The sequence below is a fragment of the Suricata suricatta genome, chromosome 14 (genome assembly GCF_006229205.1).
Source record: "Suricata suricatta isolate VVHF042 chromosome 14, meerkat_22Aug2017_6uvM2_HiC, whole genome shotgun sequence".
In the NCBI taxonomy this organism is placed as follows: domain Eukaryota; kingdom Metazoa; phylum Chordata; class Mammalia; order Carnivora; family Herpestidae; genus Suricata; species Suricata suricatta.
This window is the reverse complement of record NC_043713.1, coordinates 55288192-55296376: the sequence shown is the minus strand read 5'-3', so window position 1 is coordinate 55296376 and position 8185 is coordinate 55288192.

The window sequence follows — 8185 nt, the reverse complement described above, 5'->3', positions numbered from 1 at the left end:
ACATTAGTAATTCAGACCAAGGAAAATAGTAGCATAGCACAATACAATAGATAGTAACAGAGAAATCTGGGCCTCATGTCTTGCGGACCCATCCAAAAATCCAGGGTGGGTGGTGAAGCAGATGTGAAGGTAGGGCAAACCCCAAAGTCCAAAGAGAAAATCTGATGTGAATGTAAATTTACTATCCCTCATTCTCCTTTTAAACATGTAACTTGCAAATGTAATGATGTTTCCTAAGATCAAAACAGATTAAAACAAATGGAGAAGGAGAAAGAGGGAAGGGAGATGAATATGGAGACTTGGCCAACTATATTTCTATGACTCCTAAGGGATACTAACATATATCATTCCTCGGGGATTGATTAAAATTGCCTGCCAATGAGGAAGGTGGGGAGGCAGACAAAGCCAGCTGGAGTGTAAGTGTCTCCTCAGGACATTTGCCCTTCTGTGCTCTAATTTTTGTGTGATCAGAGAATGCCTCTCTTCCTAGCAACCAATCATTTCAGGGGTGTTCACAAACACAAGTCTGAGATATATATATATATATATATATATATATATATATATATATATATATATATATATACACACACATGATATAGCTATAGATATGTAAATCTATGTCAATATCCTATTTATCTAACATCTGGGAGAAAGCAAGGATTACCACCTATAGGAATATTCCAGATGAATGAGCACAGCACTTTGCGTACCAAAACATGAAGAGTTGCCAGTTTTGACTGAAACCTTTCACAATGAGCACATCTTTTCCGGACTTGTTCCTGTGTATTTTGCTGTTGATTCCCAAATGTGCATCTTTAATTGACATCTCTCTCCTGAACACTAAATTCTTTATCTTAATGCCTACTTGGTAGACCCATTTGAAAATTCATCATCTCAGACTTAGCATGTTGATCTTCTCCCCTAAACCCTTTCTTTCTCAATAACTGACAACGTTATCTTTCCAGTTTTTTAGATCAAACACATTGATTTTATTCTGGATCTCCCTGTCTCTCTGTTTCTTTATTTCTATGTCTGTCTCTCTCTCTACATCAACCCATCAGCAATTTCTGCTGCAAGCTATCATCAAAAAATTTCCATCATAGGGGAGCCTGGGTGGCTCAGTGTTCTATTCTTGGTCTCAGCTCAGGTCATGATCTCACAGTTTATGAGTTCGAGCCCTGCTTTGGGCTCTGTGCTGGCAGTGTTCAACCTGCTTGAGATTCTCTCTGTCCCTATCTCTCTTCCCCTCCCTCACTTGTTCTCTCTCTCTCTCTCTCTCTCTCTCTCTCTCTCAAAATAAGTAAATAAACTTAAAAAAATATCTCCACTATAGGATCACCTTCTCCACTGTGACCGTGATACAAGCCACCACCTGTCACTTGAAATATTGGAACAGATTCAAAATTAATCTTGGGGCACCTGGGCGGCTCAGTTGGTTAAGTATCTGACTTTGGCTCGGGTTGTGATCTCGCAGCTCGTGGGTTTGAGCTCCACATTGGGCTCTGTGCTGACAGCTCAGAGCCTGGAGCCTGCTTCAGATTCTGTGTCTCCCTCTCTCTCTGCCCCTCCCCTGCTCATGCTCTGTCTCTCAACAGTAATGTTAAAAAGTCTTTACTTTTTCTCCTTGGTGTATTCTCAATCCAGCAATCAAAGTAACTCCTCTAAAATGTTAAGTTGGTATGTGTTTCTCCATTTAAAACCTCCAATGGCTTCCCACCTCACTCAGAGCAAAAGCCAAAGATCTTCCAAGGACTTCCATGAGTCATCTGTGCCAGAAGTATGACCTCAGGGTTCTCCCAGCCCTCATTCCATTTGCAGACATGCTGGGCACACTTCTTTCCACATGCTTTCTCTCCTGTCTGAGATATTTTCTTTTGAAATACTCACCTGCCTTCCTGTCTACAGGTCTCCGTTCCACCATGATTTTTCCTGCAACTTGCCTGACAATGTGCTACCACACACCTCTCCAGCCCTATTCCATCTCACGGCTTTGTCTTTCTCCATACATTTATCATTGTCCAACATAGCATGTGTGTGTGCACACGCGTGCACGCATTCATTTGTTATCTGATGGTTAAAGCTCTCACCTATGAATAAATGAATAAAATGTATGATATTAACTCTGGGGTCTGAGCTAAATCTTGGATAACTGAGATTGACCTACAAATGGCCTCCTAACAGAGTAGCATTATTCCACTTGCAAGGACATTCTGATACACCGAATATCTTGACAAAGGGTTGTTTGAAGAACAAGAATGTTTTAAAATTGTGTGGGAGCTCCCTCTGGCTGGCCTGGACAATGAGTTAGTGGGACCTCTTTCCAGAGGAGGGAATGGTAAGCTAGGCTGTCTTCCTTAGGACTGGTGAGGTTCATCCCTATGGATAATCCATGATGGGCAAGGATTTGGTGCTCTGTGGTTGGTTTTCTTAGACAGCTCTCCCTTTTGGCAGGCACCAAAATGGTCTGATTATTGTGCTCAAGATTTCCCTATAAAGAGGGAGACCAGTCAAGAAGGTGAGTTCTCTACCAGAAAGACATACTGCCACAGGTGGCCAGCATGGAGGGGGAGTCTCAGGACCTGTGGCTTCTCTTCTCCTGTTTTCTTAATAAAATCTCTTTAACCCATGCCTTTGGGGCATTCCTAACACCACCTTCAGGTTCAATGATTCGGTAGAAGGACTCACAGAATTCAGAAATTCTGTTGTACTCATGGTTATGGCTTATTATAGAAAAGAGACACAAGTCAAAATCAACCAAGATAAGGGACATATGACAGAACCCAGGAAAGACCAGGCACAAGCTCCCCGCTGTCCTCCCCTGATGGAGTTGTTTGACAGTACTTAATTCTCCTGGCAATGATGTGTGACATGTACAGAGTATTTGCAACCAGGGGGCTCACCGGAGCCTTGGTATTTGGTTGATTTTTAGTGGCAGTTGTCAGGTAGGCATGGAGCTCCCCTGTGGCTGACTTATCTCCTCTGTCCCTGGCCTCTCCAGAGGTCATGCTGACACTGCGTTGCCAAGGATGGCACCATAAATCACACTGTGAGCATAGAGTAGCTGGTGTGGCCCAGATATCTACAAAGACACTAATCACACACGGGACAGCAAGGGCTTAGAGGTTATTTCCCAGGACTTGGTCAGAGGCCAGGCTTTTCTTTGAAAGGTGCAGAGTTTGAACACCCAAGACCTGCTGAGTCAACACTTTTGCATACATGCCATGGGGTTTTGTCAAGTTAATCCTTGGCTTTTGCACAACGGGTCATGACAATGAAGGACCCGGCCTCATGTGGCATTAAAAAAATGCATCTGTTCATTACTTTTTTTAACTGTTTATTTATTTTTGAGAGAGAGAGCACAAGCAGGGGAGGGGCAGAGAGAGGAGGACAGAGGATCTGAAGCAGGCTCTATGCTGACAGCAGAGAGCCTTATGCGGGGCTCAAACTCATGAAGCACAAAATCATGACCTGAGTAGAAGTCAGACACTCAACTGACTGAGCCACCCAGGCGCCCCTGCATCTGTTCATTCTGACCAATCAGAAACAGAGTTATTTTCCTCTTTCAGTCATAGGAGAGAGTCTACTAAAATACCATGTGTAGTAGTGAATTAATAATAAAGGCCTGGAAAGGTCATTTACAAACTAAACAATTAAACTCAATTTTCTAGAGCCAACATATTGCATGGTCAGATGAACAATGAAAGTTTTCTATAACAAACCTTATACACATTTCTGGGAGATCAGATTTCTATTTATTTGCAATAGACATTTTAAATCACGATAATAAAAATGTATAAAATAAGGAAAAATAAAGAAGACTTGTATCCTTCTTGACTAGACTCATTGTTTGGAATACTTTTGTGATTTCCAGAAGGAAAACATTTCTTAGCCTTGTCTTCTCTATGATGGCCCACAAGGATAATACCAGAACTATACCTTGAACTCTCTAAGTACTTACGACAACAGAATTATTTAGGAGGTCAAATCATGTTACTGAATCAAATCTTATGACCTTTTTTTAAAAATAGAAAACAGATAATTCGCATTCTTTTGTCTTCCAGAAAAACAGGAGGAATTTTAAATCAACCAGTCAACAAAGCCAAACATAACTATTTGTTCTGAGCCTCCAATCCAGTAAAAAATTAGAGATGGAATCCTGACAATTCAGAGGTCTGCAAACTGGAATCGGAATTAAATGGTATTTTCTATGGTGCTGCAAAATGATTATAAGCTTGGCTATCTATTCACGGAGGCATTAGATGAGGAAAGACAAAGCAAAAACAAAACAAAATAAAACAAAACAAAAAAAACAATCAGAATTTTAAAACTGAAGGAAGCTTAAAGTGAGTTCACTTTAAAATAAGTTTAATTGCCTCACTTTACAGAAAACTGAGGCCTGGAGAAGTCAGATCGTCTGTGTGTACTGGTTCACTTTCTTTTTCACTCATTAAGTCGTGCAAGACATCATTATTGGGTATCTTCTGTACCTTGGATGCAAAGGTAAGAGTTAGCAAAGAGTTCAGAGTCTGGTGGCAGAACCAGTCAGGAAAATCAGCAGCACCCAGGTCACAGCTGAGTCTGGAATCACAGAGCTTCCCCCATTTTCCAGTGGGGACACGTTCTGCTGGCCCACACTTTCTCCAGTCTGCCACATGATAGGAATCCCCCAGAGTGCTTGTCAGACCCACACCTGCCAGGCCCTGCCCTGGACCCCCTGAATCTGAAGGCATACCAAGGGGACCTGGGATTCTAAATTTTTAACAAGGGCCAGATGAGTCTTATCACAATGCACCAGCAGGGCTGCCAGTCAGATTCAGAGATCTCTCACCTTTACCGCCCTCTTGCCGTGGGTAGGCTCCACCATTGGCTTCCCAGTCCCACATCACGCTGTGCAGGGAAGAGCCTATATCAGCCTTTCTCAGCATAGTGTCAGTGACAATTATCTACTGAGCTTTAAGAAAAATCAGAAGTCCAGACCCCACTTAATCCAACTATATCAGAATCTCTAAAATTGAGGCTTTCATTTTTTGAAGCCCCACGAGGGTTTCTGATGAGCAGTCAGTATTGAGGATCACCGCCAACCAGTTCTTTCAGAACCTTCAGGAAAGACCGTTGCCCATAATGAGGTCAGGGAGAGGCTTGGGACTATTTCTGGAACCCATGGCACATGGTGCTGCCATTCTCATGCTTTGCCCTCTCTCCCGCCATGTGGCTGCCCAACATCTTAGATTCAGGTAGGAAAGGGGTTACACAAAGGAGTTACAAAGCAGACCTGTCTGGGATGGTGAGATTCACAAGTTTTCTATCAAGGAAAAGCAAAACAAAACAAAAGCATTGGATCAATAACAGTGATTACATTACTGTAATCACATCACACCTCTGCCCCTCCTATAGTCTCACTCACACGCCTTTGTATTCACTTATGCATCTATTAAGGAAATTGTCCTCCCAGGATTTGGCTGTTTATTTAGCTCAGCCTCATCTTCGGAGCCCCTGGATATGGGAACCCTTGGAGGGTGGGGATCTTGTTCCCTTCTCACGTCCGTCCCCAACACTTCCACAGTCTTAGGAAACAGCAGGGCTCACTAAGTGCTGTACAGTTTACATGTTCAACTCTCAGTGCAGAGATCTGCGTACACCCCTGTAGGACCTCTCCCTGGGTGCATGTTTAAGAGCGATAGTAACATTCAGGAGACAGAAGAACACAGGCTTCTCCCAAGTGCCATGTCCTGGCACACTGTCTTCTGGGAAACTCCAGAGACCAAAGAACATGTGTGATGATACAATGTGCCCTCAGCAGCTCCAGCTCATACCATGGAAGCCAATAGTCTTGTAGTTTTCACAAGGTATGTTTCTCTCCAGAGCATCAAGATATACTTGGACGCTTTTGGGATGGACTCCAGTTCATCTTTTATTTTCTGTCTTGTGCTGAAATAAGAGGTGAGTCCAGAAGCAGCAGAAAATAAGCTCTCTCCTTGCAAGTAGATTCCTTTGACACCATTTTAAAAATCTGCATAGCTAGCTTCATGCTAATAGCTTTCAGTGATGTTTGCCTAATGACGCCCAGGCTCTTACAAATTCATTATGAGCCCTCTCTGCTTCCCTTTTATTACTATGCTGTGTTTTTTTTTTTTTTTTAATTAGGAATGCTTTGTATTCAATGCGTAACTTGACAGGTAACTTAAAAGGAACACTTGTAAAAAGTTCTTTTCTCAACAAGGTCAAGATTGTTCCCATTATTGTTTATAATAAGCTTTCATGTTCTCTGAATTTTATTTTTTTTCTTAAAACATACGAAGGCATTGTATTTAGGTGTTCTTGGCTGAATTATAATTACTGGGTACTGGTACTTAGTTGCACAGTCCATGTAGGTTGGGAAGATATATCTCAAGTATATCTTACACAGTACTGAAAATAATTCTTCGGTGGTGTAATAAGATAGACCACACATAGATACTTAAGTAGATATTGATGGAATAATTATGTAGGACCTGCATATTAGGTAAATCTAGCAGGTTGAATTTCTGCCTTTTTAAAGTTTTGAGACCGTTTTCTGAACTTCTATATCTTATATTTGTAACAGAGTCTCAGTGACTGTGTCCAAAGTCTCCCTAACCCATTTCTATTATGGAAGAGAAACCCCCCCAGCCTAGCCTCACGCACCCAGTAATATCAGGATGCTAACACCTGCCTCTGTTTTCCAGTGACCAAGCCCATAGTCCTTTAAATTTCCTGTTTTTAGTGTGTAGCTACCGAAATGCATATTCAGTATGTGCTTTGAGGCATATGAAATGGAATCTTAAAAGGCAATAATCCAGGGCGCCTGGGTGGCTCAGTCGGTTAAGTGTCCGACTTTGGCTCAGGTCATGATCTCATGGTTCATGAGTTCGAGCCCCTGACAGGCTCTGTGCTGACAGCTAGCTCAGAGCCTGGAGCCTGCTTCAGATTCTGTGTCTCCCTCTCTCTCTGACCCTCCCCTGCTTGCTGTCTCTCTCTCTGTCTCTCAAAAATAAATAATGAAAAAAATTAAAAGGCAATAATCCATTACCACAAGAAAGGGGTTTACTTTAACATGTTCCTGCAAATAATAACAGCATTCTCTCTTTCCCTTTCCAACGCCAACATGATTTCATTGTGAAATACAAGTGCACTGTTTCAAAGTCACTCTATCTCAGGTGACTCCAGAAAGGCAGTCTATTAACTAGAGTTCAAGAATGGAACTCATCTCTTCTATTAACCTTGTATTAAGTCAACAAGCTGAGAAATGACTTCATTTTTCTTGCGAATATGCAGCAGTTTTCTGCATTTAGCAGTATTATTCCCCCAAGAGATGCATCTTTTCAAAGTCGTCTTACTTTCCTGTGAACATGTGATTTTTTTTCTTAATTGTACGCTTGTATCTGCACCAGCTTCAAAAGGGGTTCGGAACACACCACTGAGGTTGCTCCGTACTGAGAGCCAAGTGACCTGAAAACTACAATATCATTGGGAATGCGAGCCGCCAGCTCCCCACATCAAGCACCCAATTAGTGCACATTCTTTGGCTAAATACACTCCGCAGCCGGTGCAGCCGTCCTCAGTGCTTTGATTCTCAAAACCTTAGAAATACCTGGGAGTTATTTGAATGTGGCAGTATTAGAACTACAAAAGATAAGCAAGAAGCATTCACAGTCAGTCAGCAAACTTCAGAATTTGACAGCAAAGACACTGAAGTTTGTAACAAATTCCCTCCCCGTTAGCATTTTGAATAACCAGGCACGTTCACCAGGGTTTTTTGCTCAGCACTTCCCTTTATGAATAAAAAGGAGCATTCACAAAGAATCAATACCGAAAGCATGTGGGGCAACTAGTCTTACATTCATGATTTCCTCAACCTTGAGCATTAGCAACAAACAAACAAACAAACACCTTGCTACTATACTTTTGAAAGATACCAATGGCAGCTGGCATCCAAATTGATACATGGTTTTTCTTATAAGAACGTATCATCAGCTCTAGGGTCACCTGCAAAATATGCTTCCGTTCTTTCCCTGGAGTAAAGTTACTGTGGGATCAAGTGACTGAAAAAGCGAGGAGAGGAAAGAAAAGAACGGTTCAGCAGGAAAAGCGCAGTGCCTCCGCCCGGGCCTGCCGCTCTTCCCGGTGCAAGGTCATGCAGATTCCCTGGGAGCCCAAGTGGCTC